The sequence below is a fragment of the Sus scrofa genome, chromosome 9 (genome assembly GCF_054392235.1).
Source record: "Sus scrofa isolate SSC_HxYL_T2T_F1_AM1 chromosome 9, Sscrofa_HxYL_maternal_Yorkshire_Landrace_v2.0, whole genome shotgun sequence".
Lineage (NCBI taxonomy): Eukaryota > Metazoa > Chordata > Mammalia > Artiodactyla > Suidae > Sus > Sus scrofa.
The window spans coordinates 99,731,113-99,753,530 of NC_139391.1; the positions used below are offsets into that span (position 1 = coordinate 99,731,113).

Below are 22,418 nucleotides of genomic sequence, written 5' to 3' on the forward strand. Positions count from 1 at the left end.
TTACCATACCCTGATCAAAAAGTGCTTTTAGTTATTCTCTAGAATCTATATGAGTAGATAAGTCAATAAGTACATTATTAAATAGGAAAATAATACTGAAAAAAGAGTTTAAAAATGAATTCAGAGTTACTTTTTCAAAAGTAAAAACTGGCCTCACTATGTTGGTTAGAATCAATTTGTGTCACAATTGCTTTTGCGTGAAACAAACTCATCTAGCAGTATGTACTCTATCTTTCTACTGCCTCAGTGAGTCATGGCTAGACTTTGGGTAGAGATTACCTAAATTGGGTAATGTACACTGGGAGAGAATCTGGATCTGGAAATCCAAAAAAACCACCTAGGACTGATCACCTTCTCTACAACTCAAAAGTTAGAAAGTCGTTCCCATCACAGAGAATTCTCCATTTAGGTTCCACAAGTAACTAAAATATGTTTCTGGAGATACAAAACCAACTGTGAGTGGAAATATTGCTAACATCTTGATTTTGATCTCCAAATTTAAGCAGATATGGGTTTAAATGGGTTTTAAACTCAGTAGCTGTGTGAAATTAAGGCAGTTTTTTAACTTCAGGGTTTTTTAATCAATACAATGGGGATAATAATATCTAAATCTTAGTGATATTGTATTATTTTATATTCATCCAAAAGTCACTTATAGTTTATGCCTAAAGTCATTCATTTGCAAACACCTGGCATATTAAAAACTTTAATCACCCTGCGTCCAGAAGGAGAATCAGAAATATTAACAATGAATAGTTATGCCTCCCTAATCCTATGGGCTCAAGTTTAATAGAGCCCCAGGGAGAACTGAAGCGGGTTCTAATTAAAGTAAAGACCACTGCTGATTTTTCGTTAAAAAATAAAAGAACAAACAATGTTTTAGGGATAACTGCTCATAATAGTTTCTCCTGATTTCATAACAAGAGGAAAATACTGAAGAGTTGCACATACAATCAGAATATTCACTTAAGAATAAGGATATCTTTATTCTTATAGGAACATAAGAATTTTCAATAAGAATTTTAGTAGAAGAGAAAAAAAATGATTCTTTTTAAGGTAGGCTCGCGTATATATGGCGTCAGAGCCAGAGACCATAATTTTTCTACTGAATTCCTTCCCTGACACTTAAAATGTTCACAATTCCTCATTTCTCACCAAGGTTAGGGAAATGGCATTGCCTAAGGAGACTCTTCCTTAAACAGTTCTCCTGCCTACTCTCTCCAACTTATTTCTTCTTTTGTTTTTGCCAAAAATCTTTACTAACTATATGTGCTAGAACTTAAGACATAAGTCCCTTGATATAAAGGCAAGAGCACATGAGATGCAAAGATTTATTTTTAGTCTAATAACTCAAGCATGATAAAAGTACACTGAGTAGTTATAATTCTGAGAAGAGTCAACACATGCATCTCCAGTGATTCTTGTAGTAAATTTTTTAGAACCATTAGAAAAACACAGAATATTTATTAGAAAGCATCAAAAGGGCAGGTGCAAAAGGGTTCTGGGTTTGAGTGCAGGTTCTGCCACTTACAATCTACATGACTTGGACAAGTTAATGAACCTCTTGATATTGATGCTTTCGTCTGAAAGAAAAGTTGATAATAATAACCACTTAAATGGGCTGCTTGCAGGTTAACTATGTGCAGAATGCTTAGAATAAATTATAACATGCAGAAGTCATTTTAAAAGTATTTGCTCTCAGTATTACTACTTTTTTTAACCATGCTACCTCTTAACTTTGAAGACTTAAAAATCCTAAAAGTTAAAAATTTAATTGTTTAAGAGGCTAGAAATAAATAAGTTTGAAATCAGGAAAAATAAACAAAAATATAAAAATATAAAGTAAATAATATTTTATAACAAAGAAGCCAAGAATACACAATGGCAAAAGCGAAGTCTTTTCAATAAATGGTGCTGGGAAAACAGAACAACCATAGGTAAAAGAATAAACTGGACTACTATTTCACACCCTACATAAAAAATAATTCAAAATGAATTAAAGTTTTAAACATAAGACCTAAAACTTTAAAATATTAGAAGAAAACATAGGCATTAATTTCCTTGACATAAGTTTTGGCAATAACTTTTTCAGATTTGATAGCCAAAGCAAGGGCAACAGAAGCAAAAACAAACAAGTGGGACTACATCAAAATAAAGCAGTTGCATACCAAAATAAAGTATCAACAAAATGAAAATACAACCTACTGAATGAGAGAAAATATATGCAAATCATATATCTATTAAGGGAATCATGTGCAAAATATGTAAAGAATTCATACAGCTCAATAGCAAAAATCAAATAACATGATTTTAAAATGTGCAAAGGATCTGAATAGATATTTTTCCAAAGAGGACATATAAATGGCCAAGTACAGAAAAAGTAGTCACTATAGTTAGTCTCTGGAAAACTGGCAAATCAAAAGCATAATGAAATATACCTCAGACCTGTTAGAAGTGCTACCATGAAAAAGATATGAGATAGGCAAATACTGGTGAGGATATGGAGAAAAGGATGTACACTGTTGGTAAAATGTAAATTGTTACAGTTACTATGGAAAACAGTATGGAGGTTCCTCAGAAATTAAAAACAGAATTACCATAAGATCCAACAATTCCACTCCTGAGTATTCATTCAAAAAAAGAAAAGAAAATTAATTTCACCCTCAGGTTTATTGCAGCATTATCTATAATAGCCAAGACATAGAAACAATCTAAATGTCCACCAGCAAACAAGGGGATAAAGAATATGTTATAAACATATATGGAATAATATTCCATATTATTATATGGAATTCCATATATATGAAATATTATTCAGCCAAAAAAGAATATCCTGCTATTGTGACAATATATATGGACCTAGAAGACATTATGCTAAGTGAGTTAAGTCAGACAAAAAAAATACAACTTTATTTATATGTGAAATCTAAAAAAAAAATAAAATGATATTAGGGTGAACAGATTGGTAGTTGTCAGATGTAGGGATTGTGGGTGGGATGGGTAAAATGAGTGAAGGTGGTCAGAACATACAAACCTCCAATATAAGATGAATTAGTCCTAGGAATGTAACACATAGTGTGGTGACTCCAGTCAATACTGTATTTTAAATGTGAAATTTGTTAAGAGAGTAGGACTTAAAAGTTCTCATCACAAGAGAAAAAAAAATGTGGAACTATGTTTATCAACAGATGTTAACTAGACATTGTGGTGATCATTTCCCAATATATACGACATCAAATCACTATGCTTTATATCTGAAAATAATATAAATTTAAACATCAATTATAGCTCAATAAAATTTGAGAATATAAAAAATAGGGAAAGCATCATATTATTTATAGTAATAAACAAATATAAAAAAAACCCCTAGAGATCAAGATGGTTATGTAGCAGAATGCTGAGCTCACCTTCCCTCATGAACATATCAAAACTACATGTACATGTGGGGCAACTCTTTCTGAAAACAAATGGGAGACTTGCAGAAAGGCTCTTCCACAGTCAAGAAAGATGGATTTGGAGTTTGGTAGGAAGCGAGGATAAGCAATTCAGTTGGGACATACCCATCAGAGAACCTCATAGTTCCTAGATGGATTCGTTAACCACTGAGCCACGATGGGAACTCCATGAACATTCATATTTTAGGGGGACTCAGAAGGAGAAGAGAGAGAAAAAGTGATCAAAAATACATCTGATGAAATGACGGCTAAAAACTTACTGAAGCTAAGGAAGGAAACAGATTTCCAGGTACAGAAATCACAGAGAATCCCAAACAAGATGAACCCAAAAAGACCTATACCAAACATATCATAATTAAAATGGCAAAGTTTAAAGATTGAGACAGAATTATAAATGCATCAAGAGAAAAATAAAAAAGCCACATCCAAGAGAACCCCCATAAGGCTATCAGGTGATTTTTCTGCAGAAATTTTGCAGGCAAAAATGGAGTGGCATGATACATTCAAAGTACTGAAAAGAGAAAATCTACAACCTAGGATACACTACTCAGCAAAGTTATCATTCAGAATTGAAGGAGAGATAAAACCTTCTCAGACAAGCAAAACTAAGAATTCGTCAATACTAAACCAACTTTACAATAAGTGTAAAGGGTCTTTTTTAAGTGGAAAAGAAAAGGCTCAATAAAAAATAAGAATTTATAGGAAATTAAAAATCCCACTAGTAAAGGCAAATATATAGGAAAGGCTGTGGATATACCACACAAATAAGTTAGTACAAATATTAAAAGACAAATATTGTAAAATCAACTATATTACATTAAACAGGTAAGGTATGGACATGAAAATGTAAAACATGACATCAAAAGCACAATGTGGTGAAGGGGAGTAAAAATGTAGATATTGTAGAATATGACAACTTAAATGACTACCAGTATAAAACAAGTACATATAGTTATAGGTCGACATACATGAATTCCATGATAACCAAAAATCAAGAACCTACAGCAGATACACAAAAACTAGAGAGAGGGGAACAAGGCCTACCACTAAATAAAATTATCAAACCACAAGTCAAAAAGCTAAAGAAGGAGGAAATAACAGAGAAAAATTGAAAACAAATAACAAAATAGTCATAAGTACATACCTATCCATAATCACTTTAAGTGTCAATGGACTAATTGCTCTAATCAAAAGACTTAGAATGGGAGTTCCCACTGTGGGTTGAGGATCCAGCACTGTCTCTGTAGCAGCTTGGTTATCTGCAGCCCAGTCCAGCCTAGTGATATAGGCCTATCTCAAGAAAAAAAAAGAAAAATCTCAAATAAACAACCTAACCTACCATTTGAAGGAATTAGAAAAAGAACAAAGCCTAAAACTAGTAGAAGAAATAAGGATTAGAGTGAAAATAAATAATACAGAAATCAATAAGCAATAGAAAATATCAACAAAACCAAAAACTATCTTTTTGAAAAGATGAACAAAATTCTTAAGCCTATGGCCTCATTAATAAAAAAAAAAAAAATAGAAGATCCAAATAAACAAAATAAGAAATAAAAGAGGAGTAATCATAACCAATATCAGAGAGACACAAAAAATCATATTGGAATATGATCAAAAATTAAAATGCCAACATGTTGAACAACATAGAATAAATCATAAATTGTCAGGAGACATGTTTCTACAATATTTTCTTAGCCTCTTTGCTTCTATTTTCTATGCTGAAAACTCCATCTTGTCCTGCTTTACTTTACCCCATATTCCTGCTTGAAAAACAATTGCAGTGCTGGTAAATGACTTAAGCTTAAGAACAAAGACCTAAAGGCATAAGTTATTCATGTGATCAGATGAATAGGACACAATGCGTTGGTCTAGGCACACTGGACCTGTGCAGATAGGCACGCTGATTTGCACAGCATGATATGTCCTCTAAAGAATAAAAGGAAGATGAGCCTCATGGCTCCAAGAGGTTTATGAGTGGTCATTAGCAGGATATGCATTAGCAAGGAGAATGAGGTGTAAACCTAGGCATGCTGGGTGCCTTCTGCAGAAGCACAGAGGTGATTCTTTAGATGTTATGCATAGACAGTTGATGCCAAGCTTCCCCAATGCTAATGGTTGTTAAATGCCTAAAGGTCAGAATAAAAGCTTAACCAGCTACCGGCTATGTGACTTTTAAAATAATAATGAAGAAAACTATATTCTGCACCTATAGCCCCCTCCTCACTTGACATAATCCTAAGGAGCACAATAAAAGCAGTGTGTTTTCTTGAAGTGGGGCTCTTGGTCCTGAGACCCTGAGGCCACAGTTCCCACCTTTAATTAAGATAAATGTCTCTGTGTCTTGTTTTATGTTAACTTTTTCCTTAAGTTTCACAGCACCTGTTCTACAGCCCTCACCTGCTGAGCTGGTCTGGGCAATAAATTTCTAAAAACAATCTTTCAAATTGATAAGAAAAAAAATAGATAATCTGAACAGATCAATCACTGCTAGTGAAACTGAATCAGTAATAAAAAAAAAAAAAAAAAACTCCCAGCAAACAAAAGTCCAGAATGTTGGCTTCACAGAGGAATTCTACTAAATATATAAAGATAAGCTAATACCTTTCCTTCTCAAACTATTTCAAGAAATTAAAGAGGTGGAAACACTCTCAAATTCACTTTATGATGTCATCATTACCTTGATACCAAAACACAAAGACATCATACAAAAAAGAAAATTATAGGCCAATATCTCTGATGAATATATATATATATATATATATATATATATTCAAACATCCTCAACAAAGTATTAGTAAACCAAATTCAACAAAATATAAAAAGGATCATACACCATGATCAAGTTTTTTTCCAGGGTCACAAGGATGGTTCAACATTCACAAATCATTGTTATACACTGCAATTACAAAATGAAGGATTAAAATCACATGATTGCCTCAATAGATACAGAAAAAATGGCAAAATTCAAAACCTATTCATGAAAAAAAAAAAAACTATCACCAAAGTGCACATAGAAGAAAAATATCTCAACATAAAAAAGGCCATTCACAATAAATCCACAGCTAACATCATACCTAATTTGAAAAACTGAAAGGTTTTCCTCCAAAATCAGGAAAAAGGATGCCCATTCTTGCTCCTTCTATTTAACTCAGTATTGGATATCCTAGCCACAGTAGTGAGATAAAAAGAAGTAGTCATATGGTTTGGAAGGGTAGAAAAAAATGTCACTACCTGCATAAGACATGATAATATTTTTAGAAAAAAAGTCTCCACCAAAAATTATTAGAATTAATGAATGAATTCAGTAAAGATTCAGGATACAAGATTAATATATAGAAATATGTTGCTTTTCTACACACTAATAATGAACTATCAGAAAGAGAAAGCAAAAAATCAGTCTCACTCAAAATAGCATCAAAAATAATAAGTACCTAGGGATAAGCATAACCAAAAAGGTGAAAGACCTATACTCTGAAAAATATAAAACACTGATCAAGAAAATCAAAGATGATGCAAAGAAAGGGAAAGATATCTCATGTTTATTGATTGGAAAAATTAATATTATTTGAATGTCCATACTAATCAAAACATTCTGCAGATTTAATGCAATCCTTATCAAAATACCTATAACATTTTCCATAAAACTAGAATAAATAATCCTAAATAAGACAACAAATGATGCCAAATAGCCAAAGAAATCTTGAGAGAAAAAGAGCAAATTTGGGAATATCATGCTCCTTGGCTTCAGATTATATTACAAAGCTGCAGTAATCAAAACAGTACAGTGCTGGCACAAAAACAGACACATAGAGAAGTGAAACAAAATACAGAGCTCAGCAATAAACCAATGCATATATAGCCAATTAATCTACAACAAAGGAGTCAAAAATACATGGGGAAAACACAATCCTTTCAAAAATTAGTGCTGGGAAAATTGGACAGCTATGTGTAAAAGAATGAAATTAGAACATTTTCTCACACCATATCCAAAAAAAGAAAAAAAGAAAAACCCTCAAAATGTATTAAAGACCTAACTGTAGAATTGTGAACCATAAAACTCATGGAAGAAAACATAGACAGAACGTTCTTTGGCACAAGCTGTAGGAATATTTTCTGATCTGTCCTTAGACAAAAAAAACAAAAGCATAAATAAACAAATGGGACTTAATTAAATGTAAAAGCTTTGACACAGTGAGGGAAACCATAGAGAAAATGAAAAGACAACATACTGAGTGGGAGAAAATCATTTTTAAATGATATATCCAATTAAGGGTTAATATAAAAATATGTAACAACTCATACAATTCAATCTCAAAAAACCAAACTGATTAAAAAAATGAGTGGATGACCTGGATAGATATATTTCCAAAAAGTCGTATATAGTGCCAACAGGTATGTCAAAAGATATCAGCATTGAAAATCATCTGTAAAATATCAATCAAAACTAAATGCTATAAAATCAGGTTCTGATGATTATTGTACAATTATAAATGTAATAAAATTCATTGAGTAATTAAAAAATACTATAATCAGATATCACCTCATACCTGTCAGAATGTCTATAATCTAAAAAATGAAACAAATGAATATGATAGAATAAAAACAAACTCAGATATAGAGAATAAACTAGTGGTTACCAACGGGGAGAAGGAAGAGGAGAGGAGCAAGATGGGGTAGTGAACTAAATGATTTAGTGAACTAAATGAACTAGAGTGACATATTGCACAGCACAGGGAATATAGCCATTATTTTATAGTAACTATAAATGGAGTATAACCTATAGAAATTTGAATCACTATGTTGCACACTGGAAACTACTTTTTTTTTTAGGGCTGCATCTGTGACATATGGAAGTTCCCAGGCTAGGGGTCTAATCAGAGCTATAGCCACTGGCCTACACCACAGCAACATCAACACAGGATCCGAGCCACATCTGCAACCTATACCACAGCTCACAGCAACGCTGGATCCTTAACCCACTGAGCAAGGCCAGGGATCGAACCCAAAACCTCATGGTTCCTAGTCGGATTCATTTTTGGTGCACCACGATGGGAAATCCTGGAAACTATTATTGTATGTCAAAGTATACTTTATAAAAATAAAATAAATACAAAAATAAGGAAATAAGATGAAAAAATAGAATATAAAATGCATGTGATTGTTTTATGAATAAAATTTAAAAATTTTAGAACTTGATTAAAAATTTATCTAAAAAAATTGCCTAAAACTTGAACTGACTTTTCTAATCCAGTCCTTGATTAGGTGGATCCTTTTCTAATTTCTTTGCCTTAGATCATGATCTGATAAGTCAAACACATATGCTGGGCATATCTCTTTGTCACTTTATTTTAGTAGGAAATTAAGATAGTAACATTTATACTGAATAGTAATATATATCATTTTACACACACACACACACACACACACACACACACACACACACACAATAGTGTGTCATACATTCTTGTTCCTAGACTTATATCCACCCCCTGATTACACCATATTTTCCTATTCTCTGGGAGACAAAATTAGTTCCTTCTGTGTCTTTTGTATGTATAAACATATCACATCTCCACTTTGTACCTGTTTTCTTTTTTTCTGTGTCTTTCCACATTCATTTCAAATGCCTAAGCATCTCTTTAACAAGTGTGTAGGCTTTCTGTGAGTCAATGATATCATCTATTAAATCAGAACCATCATGTCAAGGCTTCATGAAATATAAGTGAAATAAACTGCAAAAAGCTTTCTAAATGTACAGTTATAAATAATAAATAAAGTCTATTTACAGCAGACAGTTAGTAAATGGTGGGCCTTTTAAGAAAGTCTATCATTGTCAAAACGTCTTCTGACATATGATGTGGAAAGAGAAAGAATAACAATTGCCTTTGTTTCTACTCCATCCCATTTCAAATCTACTCCATTCCATGTACCTCTAAAGATATCTCTATTTAAAATAAATTTAGTCAATTAATTGCAATTCCATAAAAGCATATTTAGAAATTCAAATGACAGACAATGCTGTGACTTGGTTTTTCAGGTACCAAGCAACCTAATGGAAAAGACATTTTGCTTCACCTTTTGACTTCATGTGCCACAAAACTATAGTCATTCTGCTTTTTCACTTAAGTATGCTATGCCCCAGACAAGTACTGTCTGAAAACATTGAGAAACATGAAACTCAACTCTAGGAATAAAGCTCTGTGGACCCTGAAATAAACCATTTTTATTTCTAAAAGAAGCTAGAAATGAACAGTAGTATTATAAAACCTAAAAGTGCAATATGTCCACTGGCCCATTTTATTCCCCCAGTGCTTTCTGCACATGAAGTCTAACTCCCCAAAGAATATTACCAAATGCTTCCTTCTTCTGTTAAATGATTCAAAGGATGATCTTTTCACAATTGCTTTCATTTTTACAGTTTGAAATCCCCAGTGTTTGTATATTTAACCTCTGACTTTTCCTTTTTTTGTTCCTGTGACTCTAAAACCCGCTTAATTCAGTGGGGAATATGTATTGGCCTATATTTTAGTACTTCCTGCACTTTGTCTACCATAAAGGCCCAGAGTTATGGACCATGAGAGCTGGGTTCTATCACCACAGCCCTTTTATTTATTTATTTATTTATTTGTCTTTTTGTCTGCCAGTTTTTGGGCCGCTCCCATGGCATATGGAGGTTCCCAGGCTAGGGGTCTAATCGAAGCTGTAGCTGCCGGCCTACGTCAGAACCACAGCAACGCAGGATCCGAGCTGCGTCTGCGACCTACACCACAGCTCACAGCAACGCCAGATCCTTAACCCACTGAGCAAGGCCAGGGATCGAACCCACAACCTCATGGTTCCTAGTTGGATTCATCAACCACTGAGCCACGATGGGAACTCCACCATAGCTTTTTCTACATGACACCATACTGTGCACTTTGACAGAGAGGAATTCACTCTGAGAATTGCCCCTCCAAAAAAATCACAAAGGTAGTATTATCCTCTCTCTTTTCCCTCACCATATAACCATACAGAATTTTCTTAATTTTCTTAAATACCAAGGACCAGAAAATTATTTTTCTAAGGTGGCTTGCTAGAATGCCTGGCACTATACTAATTTTGCCTTTGGATTACTGGAGAAAAATGAATCTTTTGAAATTTCTTAGCTGGAAGAGTGAATATTTTTGAGAGTTACTACCTATAAAACATTAACACAAATGGAAAAGTATGATTAGCTAACAATGGGACCCTGAGGCACTGGGTCAAGAAACAAGTGGAAAGAGTTTTGAAAGACTGCATACAAGGGAAAAAAATCAAGGGTTGGAAAGAAATGGAAAACATATTTTGCCTGTGGCAACACCCTCTATATAATATGGTGCCTTGCAAAATTTCAAAGGTTTTGACTAAGATGTTGATTTATATGCATACATATACTTACTTGATAGTATTTGGATTTAGAGTATTAATAAATGGTGATTAAAGAAAATTGTGGCCTTCATGTATGCCCAAGGGCAGCCTTGATAGGCTTTCCAATAATTACCATCTTTCTGATTACAGAAGGGAAGTTGAATTTTAAAGCAGAATGCCAAAGTTTTAATTAAATGTACAAGAGAAAGTTGATACTAAGTCATATAAGAGAAAATTACTGAAGCATATCCAATTTGATCAGAAGTCAAGAATTTTCAGTAAAAAGAAAACCTCATAATCATAAATTCTTAATATCAACACACTCATCTCCTTCATCAGATAACTCTAACATTGAATTTTAATGAGAGTATCTGAAACCAGTAGAGTATAAAAAATGTTTTCATGGTGCTACAGAATGGCCCCTTGTCTTCACAATGTTTTTGACACAGATCCAGGATTTATATTACAAGTGTACTAACAATAGAAAGGTATTATTCCAAGCAAAAGGATTGGAAAATGGAAAATAGAGGAGAGTAATAGGATTTAGGAATCCAACAAACTGATTTTCTTCATTTTAGCCTACCACTGTGGCTATTCATTATTGTAATAGTCATATCCATGTACTAATCTATATGTTTCTTTGGGGTAAAGGATTTATAAAGTTCTATATAATTTCACTTGCACGATGGAAAATTTTTTTTAATTTTCAGATTGAAAGAATAGACCACATTTGTTACAAGTTTTTCATGTTACTTCATGGTGAATATGTTACAATGATTATATACTCTGAAAGAGACATGAGTTACTAAAAAATAAATTATATAACTAATGAACACAACAGCCAGGATTCATTCACTGGTTAAATACAGACTATCTGCTTATTTGGTTCCATGCACTATCTAAGGCATCAGGATGCAGACAGAAATCAATGTTTTCTTTCAAAGAGCTCTCTTAAATTGTGGGTTAATCAAGCAAAGAATCTAAGGGATGGATTAGCACTAAGCACATAGAGAGATCATATGATGTTGCCTGTATGTGGAATTTTTTTTAAAAAAAGATGCAAATAAACTTATGTACAAAACAGAAACAGACCCACAGACATAGAAAGCAAATTTATAGCTACCAAAGTGGAAAGGTGGGGTAGGGATAAATTAGGAGGTTGAGATTAACATAGACACATTACTATGTATAAAATAGGTAACCAACAAGGACCTACCGAATAGCACAGGGAACTATACTCAGTATTTTATAATAAGCTATAAGGGAAAAGAATCTGAAAAAGTATATATATTCATATATACCTGAAACTAGTATGGCATTGTAAATCAACATACTTCAACAAAAATCAAATTGTACACCTTGAATATATACAACTTTTTATTTTGTACATCTTAAATATATACAATTTTTGTATGTCAATGATATCTCAATAAGGTTGTTTAAAAAAAAAAAGCACATTGGGAGAAATACTAAATAAGAATATCTACCCATATTGGGCAGGGAATGGCCTAATTCAGGGTCATCCCAAGTACACAAAAATATAACCCGAGGTTAATAACACACTGTCATTATGGGCCTATGCATAGTTCTCTTTAGAATAATTTTATATCGGATATGTGTATGCCCACATAATACTGGGCATAAAACTAAAACATATTGTCTTTAGTTTCACATGAATTGATGAAGGTTTCTTCAGGCATAAATTATTAATAAGATCACAGATTTAAATTTTATTATTTTACATACCAAGTATATAAGTTGATATATTTTTTTCAATAATCAAATGAAATTGATGGGAGGGATATCAATTAATTACTATTTATAAAATAAGGCATACCCAGTATTACAAGGTCTATACTTATGTAATCTGGGGGATTTTTAAAAAATATGTAATTATAAATTTAAATTTCAGTATGATAATGAAAATTTATTTAGAATGAAAAAACAAATTACTGACAATTAACAGATTATCAAAAGCTGGCATACACCACACAAATCAAAAAATCCAGAAAAATAATGCAAATTTATTTTTAATTTAGTTATCTTCCTGATAGTTTTATAATACACTTTGCCCTACAGTATTTGGCTTAAAATATTAACTTTTTTTTCTAGATAAAGATATTTGACATTGTCTTTTAGCACAGCTGAAAGAAACTTTATTATTATTACTACTATTATTATTTAGTTCTAAGATTTGGGGGCACTGTTGAGTGTATACATGAAGGAAAGAATATTGTTTTAACCTGAGTGTCAGTCAATGGAAAAAAAATATTTACAGAAACCAGGAACTGGATTAATACATTTGGCACCTTGTACCCGCCTCACTTTACCTCACACACCCATTGAGACCAAGGTGCCATGGGACAGGATATTTATACCTCAAAACAACCTCTGTCTTTACACTTTTATAGCATAATGTTGGACAAGTTGGCACAGAACTTCTGGAAATCATTCCTACAAGTGAATGCTGAGCAATAAATTAACCACACCCAGTAGTCACTGCCAAATCACATAGTGATTGCCAAAATGATATCCCGTTAAACCCAAACAGCATGTATCCTAAACTTCTCCATAGGCAGATTCGAAAAATGCCCAGGACTACTTCAAGGCCATATGAAACAGAAGTTGGAGTAAAATTACAATACTCCCAAGCAATTTTAGTTGAAATAATTTACTTTGATAAATTTTAGTAAAATATAAGACTATATGAATACATTGCTGGGGCTTCTGCCAGCGTTCTGAAAGGAGGTCATGCAAGCGAAGAAACATGATGTTTAAACTCTGATCTTATGCAGGTAAAAATCTTTGCAGTAAAAATTAAACATGTTTAAAAATTGGTACTAACTTAGCTCTGTCGCAAGAGATAATATTGATTATAAATGCAAGAAAAATTACAAGTTTCCTTATAGGATAACTAAGAACACAATTATTTTAATTTCACTTGAAGGTTTTTTTTGGGGGGGTGATGTTATTTCACTGACAAATCTAAATTCTATTTATTTTTTGGTATGGAAAACTATACTTATATTCTGAGGTAGAGTGACATCTTTTCCAGATGCATGTTAATAACTTTTATACAAGTCTCATGCCTATAATAGGTTTCTTTGGTCTACTCCCTCCAAAATACAGAGTTATGAATTTTTTTGTCTTAAAAAAACATTAGGTTATACATACAAGTATTTATGACTCTTTAAGAATGTTTAAAGAGGGGAGATCCTGCTGTGGTATGGTGGGTTAAGAATTTGCGGCTCGGGTCACTGTGGATGTGTGGCTTCAATCCCTGGCTCAGCACAGTGGGTTAAGGGTCTGGTGTTGCCACAGCTGTGGTCTAAGTTGCAGCTGCAGCTCATATTCAGTCTCCAGCCCCGGAACCTCCATATACCATGGGTGTGGCCATAAATTTTTTTAAAAAAGAATTATTAAAGAACTTTTCATGTTAGTGTTTTTTTTTCTATAAATAAAATAGATATGACTTCACTGATGTCAAAGCATTACTAAATTTGGGAAATAAATTATTTTAAAAATTTGTTATCAAACAACAGTTCATGAGATGATTTATTAGAGTCACCTCATTCAAGACACATAATTTCACATCAGTTGTGATGAAATACATTAACTTTAGAGTACTGAACATAGAAAAAAGAAATGGCTCAATAATAATTCATGGTTTGCCCAAAGTAATATAAATCTGGAAATAGGATTAAAGTTCAGATGTTGTAGCAAGTTGCTGATGCAAAGATGTCTTCTCCCAAAGCAAAGTGAGCACATTTGTCAAATGATGTGCTTTACATGCATTTCATAATACGAGATTAGTATGTAATTTGTAACAATGGTATCATTATTAATGTATTCATATGTATTTAAAACCACAAATCAAAATATAGGACCAAATGAACATAATTTGTTTTGTGATAGCATTAATTTCAAGTGTTCCATTAAGTATTGCTTTGAAAAACCAGCTATGGGTTATTTTGCATTTTATAAGAGCCCAAAAGCATGCAAAAAGTCAGGAGGTATAATTTACTACCTAATATGAATAGGCTGAATACTGTATATGATAGTGAGGATCAGTTTTCAGGACCCTGCATCACAATTTTCTCCTGTCAATAAACCCACAGAGACACTGCACAGAGAGACTAAACTGGTAAAGAAGGTTTTTAATAGCCATTTGGTCTTTTTATAGGACTGGATTCCTTTTGACTCTTCAAAACACTCTTCTCATTTTGAAACTAACATAAAATCTGATTAATGTAACAGGACTACCTTACACTCTCCTCTATCTATAAATTTCTGCAGCCTTGTGTATTAGAGAACCATCTGGATTAGCATCACAAAATGGAGAACAGATGGATAAGAGACATACAGCATAATGAGGAAAACTACAGGGAATAGGACACATTATTATTCATTATTATTTATACTCATGCTAAATAATCATTATGCATCTACTGTTAGATGATTTACATTTTGATATTTTGGAAAGTAAAAGCTCTCCAAAAAAGTTTCCATGAATACAGTCCCTCATTGGAAACGTATTTGACACCATTATTATAGTTTAACAATGGAATATACTTCCTCTTTAAGATATAAAGTACATTGGAAAAACCTACCAGATGTATAAAATATGCATAAAGCTATCTATGAAGCAGGTCATTAGGAACTAAGTGGGTTTTAAGGATGCACTCCTAACAGGTCCTGGATTAAGGACTCTAATGGGAAGCAGCTATTGCTAAGTGTGGTTGGTGACAACAGCAAAGGGAAAGTGGAAAATATGTGCAGGAGAGAGGGAAGAAGGCCCAGGAGCCCAAAAAATGTATTGCCTTGGAGAGGCCACAGAAGAAGGTCGAGAAAGTGGAAAAACAGGACAGAATTTAGGTGATTTCTTCTTGCACTTCGTATCTTGTGGGCACATCTAATAGAATATATATATCACTTTACATAATTATAAATGATTAGTCAGTGTTTGTTCACAGTGTCTAGAATCACAGAAATTCCATGATTGTAACCCCATTCATTTAGAGAAATTATGTATTTCAATTTTACAATGTATGAAATGACAGGGTTGTGAATAATATGAAATGAACATTCTTAGAATGAGCAATCATCTTATTTTTTTTACATTTAGAACATTTGCGTGGCAAGTGGAATTCTCTTTCTTCCTTCAGAAATCAGGATATGCTTCCTACATCATATCACTGTATATTCTTCCTAGTAGGAGGTTTTATTTTTAGGCAATGTGTAGCATTATAAATCATGACACAGTAATAATAATATGCCTTTTAGATGCTTTTGTTTATACTTTAAACTTTCTGAAGTATTGTTTCTCTCTTTTGAATATTTACTCAAGAACCCAAATTCTTCTTTTTAACAATTTTCCTCATAAATAAAAATGATAATCAAACTTTTAAAATTGCAGTACTTTAATCCAACCAAAACTATTTTGCATAGGTAATAAAGATGTATAACAGTAATTATTTTATAATGAGTAAATAAAGTAGCTACATTTTTAAAGCTCTCCTAACTATTCACACATACATTCTCAATCTATCCCCCAAAATGTCTTGATGAGGGAGATTTTACTTCTATCTCCTTTTTCACATAAGAAACCTGAGTCTCAGAGAAGCCAGATCATACCACTAGCATGGGGAAAACCTTGTTCTTCTCCTTTTTGAGCCACACTGACAGCATATCAAATTTCCCCAGCCAGGGATCAAATCTGAGCCATGAACTATGCCACAATGTAGTCCTGTGCTGCCTCAGAGACAACACTGGGTTCTTAACTTGCTGTGCCACAGCAGGAATTCCAGGAGGATCTTGAACTTGAATCCACACAGTCAAGTTCCAGTGGAGTTGTGCTGTTGATGACCCTCTTATTCTGCCCTGCTATAGTTCCTGTGTTTGTATATTATGTGCCAAGAACTACTCACAGTGCTTTACATGTACTAATTCATTACTCTTCCTCAACCCTGTTAGTTAGGTACCATAATTATATTCATTTTATTTATGAAAAAACTGATGGCCTGAGAATTGCATAATTTTCCTAAGTCTACTTCTTAAAAGGGGAGAAATATCACTAACTTCCATAAATGGAAAAAAACTTAGCCACTTAGCTCCTCTACCCGAGTCTAGATGATCCTAACCTGGGGAATCCAGCACAAAAGGGTGAAGACAGCTTACCTAATTCCCAGTCTAGCACTTAGCTCTTATTCAATACAGAGCAGGAATCAATTAGGCTGGGTCCACCACAACAAACTCTGCTTGCCTCATCTTCCTAATTGGCACAGTTAAATCTTGAATTTCATTACTGAGTTATGTTCTAACCAGTCCAGCCATCTAGCTGCAAAAATATTTGAATTGTTTTACATTGTTACCAGGACTTAGTAAAGAAAAAATAAAGTCTAAAAAAAAGTGTATAGATATTATATAGTTAAGGTAGTTAAAGTAGTGACGTATTCCATAGTAAAGGTTGTATGCTGTGTTTCTGCTATTAAGTTTCACTCAACTTTTCCTCATTGAGAACTGGGGAAATCTTTATACCCCAATAAACTGACATAATCTGCCGTATCTTCTCTGCCCATTCTTCTTCCATGTTCTAGATGGCACACACTCTCTCTGAACTACCTTGGAATGATCATTTCTGCACGCTAGTTCTTTTATTACTAACTGGATATAATTAGGTGGTGCAATTTGCAATTGCTCAATGTTTAAACCTTAAATATAGCTTCTTTCATTCAGTGGTTAATTACATATCAACTTAATTGAAAAGACATTATTTTCCTTTACTGGATTCAGTAAGAACTTCACTCATAAATGCCTCTCTGGGCAATGGCATGGTTTTCCATTAGTTTTATTTCCCTGTTCAGTCCTAGATCTGTCTGTCCCCAGTGCAATTGTACTGGTTTTATCAGGAGAGATTGATACTAAAGTGGCATCAGCTCTGAGAGAAAGGCAGGCAGCTGAAATGAACTTCTGTGGTAACGTTAACTGGAATATATAGATTTATCCAGTTTTTACAGAATGCTAATTTTTTAATAACCAAGGATTTTTAATAAAAAATGAAATTACTAATGATCAAATGTGTCATTATTTTAACTAATTAAAATAATGCAGCCAAATATAAACAAATGCACATCTATGAATGAGCTATTCATTTCATGAGTTTGGAACTAATAATTACTTAAATAACATAAAACATGTAACCAAAAGTAAACTCTTACTCATGTTCTATTAGCAGTTACTTTAACTAGTAACTACATCTCAGGATTAGTTTGGAGCAGCTGACAAGAGATTGTCTGCTATGTCATACTTAGTAAGCACAGGATTTACAGGGATTTCTAAAACCACAATCCTCAGGATAAAGCGTAGATCCCTACAGGGTACATTGTATTACAAAATCTGAAAAATAAACATGGTGTGTTCTAAGTAGCCAATTCCCATAACTGGCAAACCAAACAAAGTGTAACAAGTTTACTTTTTGCAAAATAATTTTAGCCCATGATCAAGCTGTAGTCTAGGTATAAAAAGGCATGCCATGTGTGGGTCCTGGAGGAGACTAAGAAAGTGGGTGTTGTGTTGAGAGCCTCTAATATCTTTCTCTATTAACCCTCCGCCATCCCTTTTCCATGCTCAAAGTATCCACTAGGTTGCTCTGCCTAATGATTGAGAGGGAAGACTTTTAAGAAAGAAATGAAATGGAATTACTTCTCCAGCAACAGGAAAATGGAATTATTTTATAATAATATTTTGAATGTGGGTAAAATGTTCAGAAAAAAAGAAGTAGCATGACTAGTTACAAGGGAGCTTACTAGCAGTTCCCTCTTCTTTATCTTTACCAACTTCTTACATTCAAGTCTAAATAAAATGGATATGAAAATATTTCCTTTGCCTGAGACATGACGTACTTTTCTTCTCAATGCCTACAATTTTCTTTACCATTTTCCCTTCTTTTCTCTTTATTACTGAAAATGTCTGTGAATTTTTCTTTTGCATTATTACTGTAGTTCTAATGAAAGTATGTGTGTGAGAGAGAAAGAGAGAGTATGTCTGGAGAGAGAGAGATTGGGCAAGGGAACTGTATTGTTATAAGTTCTGATTTCCTTACATGCTAGTTTGAGTCACTGGCCTACACTTCCTATTGAGTATTCTTTTTACCTTGTGGGGAAGTGGTGTGGTTCAATTTAGTTAAATTCAATAAATTTGCCTTGTGTATGTTTTTGATCAGGGATTTTGTGTGTGCTGTGTGTACATGTATATGTAAGAGATAATCTCTATCATCAAGAAACTCACATTTAATATTCTATGTTAAACCGTTACATATTATCATGTTGAAACCTCTAGACCCTTCAAATACATCTGCATGCTTTCCAGCCACATAAAATTCATCACTGAGAAATAATTTCAAAACAAATCTTTTGTGACCCAGTTACATTTCACAATTTTAAAGCAAGTGTGTCAACATATACTTTGACATGCTTTTTTGTATTTCAGATATAAAATTTCATTTTATGCATGAGTCTCCTAACTGTGCATCTTATCTCTTTAGCTGATGAAGTTTGAGAGGCTGAGATCAGGAATGCCTTCCCAGTGCCCCAGAGGTATCACAATTGCTTTATTTCAAATCCTAGTTCAGAGAACAGGGGAGCAGATATGGCTCTTCAGTCTTAAGATTTCAGGGAAAACGTTAATAGAAAACCTCATAATTTCTATTGAATGAAATTGATTTTGAAATGTAAGACTATGGTTATTTCAGTGATACATCTGACACAGTACTGTCAAAATACCATCACAAGGTTTATACTGCATTTCCCAATCTTACTGTTCCTGAGAAGCTGGACAAAATCCAAGCAGGGCATCTGGTGGGATTCATTAATCAATGTGAAATTCATCATGTTAACAAGATTTGAATTACAAAAGAAAGAAATAAAATAGAAGGGCCCGATATTTAGGGCTGGTTCATTTTCCAGTGTGAAACCTCAGGGTTTTGAATATATTCTTCTGGAATTAGAAAGTGGTTTTCATACTCAATTCTTCATTTTCATCTCTTTCATTCCATGTACTAGATTTTCAGGCATTGCATTGTGTTCTGTCATCCGACATTATGAAAAGCAAGCTGTACTTTTTTCCCCCACTTCAAACAATTGCCGAACACCACTACAGACTTTGCCTCTTTTGTGAAATTCCAGGGAAATCTCTAACTCACCTCAGACATGACGTGTATCATAAACACGCTTCAGGCCTTTTTGGCCCATCTGGCAAGCTGGAGTCATAGCCTTATATCTGGCAAAGCAATCATTCAAGGGAGCCAAGAATAAGAGTGTTAGAAGGAACTGCCTGTATATCAGACTAAAAGAAAGTGATGAGTGTATAAAATCTCCCTGTGGGTAGAGAACTGTTCCTAAATTACTCTGGCTGCCTTTGCAGACACAGAGAAAGCCCTGCCCTTACATTGTTCTCATGGGGATATTCCCCTCTCACGTAGGAGACCAGCTGCAGTGACACATAGTCAGCTCACTGGAGAAAACGCATTCCAACCACAGACTTTTAATTAAAGTGCAATTTACCTCATAAATGTTCTTTTGAATTTTTAGACACTTAAATGGTGCCAAGTGCAATCCTTACTTCTGTTCACTCAGCAGTTAATTTTATAATGAATCCATTTTGCTAAGCATGAAAAAAAAAAAGGATACTGTATACTACACATTGTGGATGAGGCATGAAGGAGAAGGGAATTCTACTACTATTAGTAATAAAAGGAGCAGTAATATAATAACAATAATGATAGCTAATATATGTTACTTTCCCTGAAGAGGTACTGTACTTTGTATTTTTACCTGGACTATATTATCCAACTGTTAAGTCAACCTTAAAAGTAAAAATTATTGTTAGTGTCAGAATACATTGAGGCTTGGACAGGTTAGAGACTCTAGACAAGCTTATAGAGCTAGGAATTAAATGCATGGGAGGTAAAAGAAACACATCATATTACACATAGATGTACACTAACTGAATTAATCTACAAACTCTCACAGAATGCACCCATATTTTTTATGTTCAAATCATCATCAGGTAAAATAATTTTCACTAAGACTCACACCAGGAGATTCTGATTTACACTGAGGTCTGGCTCTAAAAACTGTGATCTCTCCTTTAACCTTATATTTAATTAGATACATTTATCAGAAGGGGGAGTAGGAGGACTAGAAGGAAAAGGAGGAGAAAAGGAAGCTACAGTTGTCTCTTAGTATCCATAGAAGATTGGAACCAGGACCTCCAAGGATACTAAAACCTGGGCATGATCAAGTCTCATAAATAAGCTGATGTAGTATTTGTACATAATGTACATTCTCCGTTGTATTTGAATTCATCTCTCTGTGTTACTTATAGCAGCCAAATCAATGTAAATACTTATGTAAATAGTTGTAAATACAATGTAAATAGTTGGTGGAGTTGGCAAATTCACACTTTGCCTTTTGGAACTTTCTGGAGTTTATTTTCTTTTTTTGATATTTTTGATCTGGTTTTGGAACCATGGCTACAGAGAGCCTACTGTACTTTTCAGGAAGGACTAAAACATTTTCAGATGTAGTTTACACCATCTATCATGTACATTAACAATGTTTTGACAACACCCTAGTTATGACATCACTGAAACTTGATGACTATTTGTCATGTTTCTATCTAATCCAGCTCTCTAATCTCTCATTAATACAAACAGTAATGATAGAACATTCTATCACAAGTCTGACACTCATTTCAACTCTTAGAAAAAATCTTTAGGATTAATTCCCTACAGAAACATAACACTTTTAGACATATAGCCCCTGATTTTCTCATTAAAGCTCATTTTGCCAAAAAAATGAGAACCATTCTCATTCACCAGCAAGTCAAAACAAAAGAAAATTGTTGAGTCAGATGATATAGTAGGTAAGAATAGATTACACTTCTACTTGTCTCCATTTCTAGCCAAACCTTAACTGAAAACTCTCAATTGACATGTACATTGTTTTTTATTCATTTTATGTCACTTTTATGGTTATTAAAAACTTCATAGTGTAAAGATGTGAAATGTAATTACAAATATTCGAGATGTTATTTTGCGATCAGAGTCATAAAGACGTTTTAATTAACAAAACTGGCCTTCAACATATATAGAAAAATGAAAGCCTGCTTTATTTTATCTCACATTAAAATGTGCTAAAATCTTTGAGGGGATAAAATGGAACCAAGAGAGACTCTTTCTTACTATATTTTACTATTTTTATCCATTGATATTTGTTCATTTTGGTTGCACTATTAGTATGTCTCCTTGAAACAGTGATTTATTCCACCCCTGGCAATAAGCAGAGTGACATACTGCACATGAAAACAAAATCTCCAAGGTGCTAAAACTTAAAGCACTAGAGTCTACTTTGTCAAGGTCGGATGGTCCACTTGGGAGTGGGGAATTTGGCAGAAAGAGGTTGCACTGCTTTAAGGGTTGTCACAGACTTGGTTAAGACCTGTCCTTCCTAAGAAGGCAGTTCAATTCCACAACATTTCATCATTTTTTTTTCATATTGTCATTTAGTTCTTAGGGAC

At 33.5% G+C, this 22,418-nt stretch overlaps 1 protein-coding gene across 4 annotated transcripts in view; it reads right to left on the bottom strand.

The window, feature by feature from the left end:
* The window catches only part of LOC106504979 (uncharacterized), a 980,193-nt gene that overhangs the window by 526,996 nt on the left and 430,779 nt on the right, over window positions 1–22,418 (bottom strand). The window lies entirely within an intron of this gene.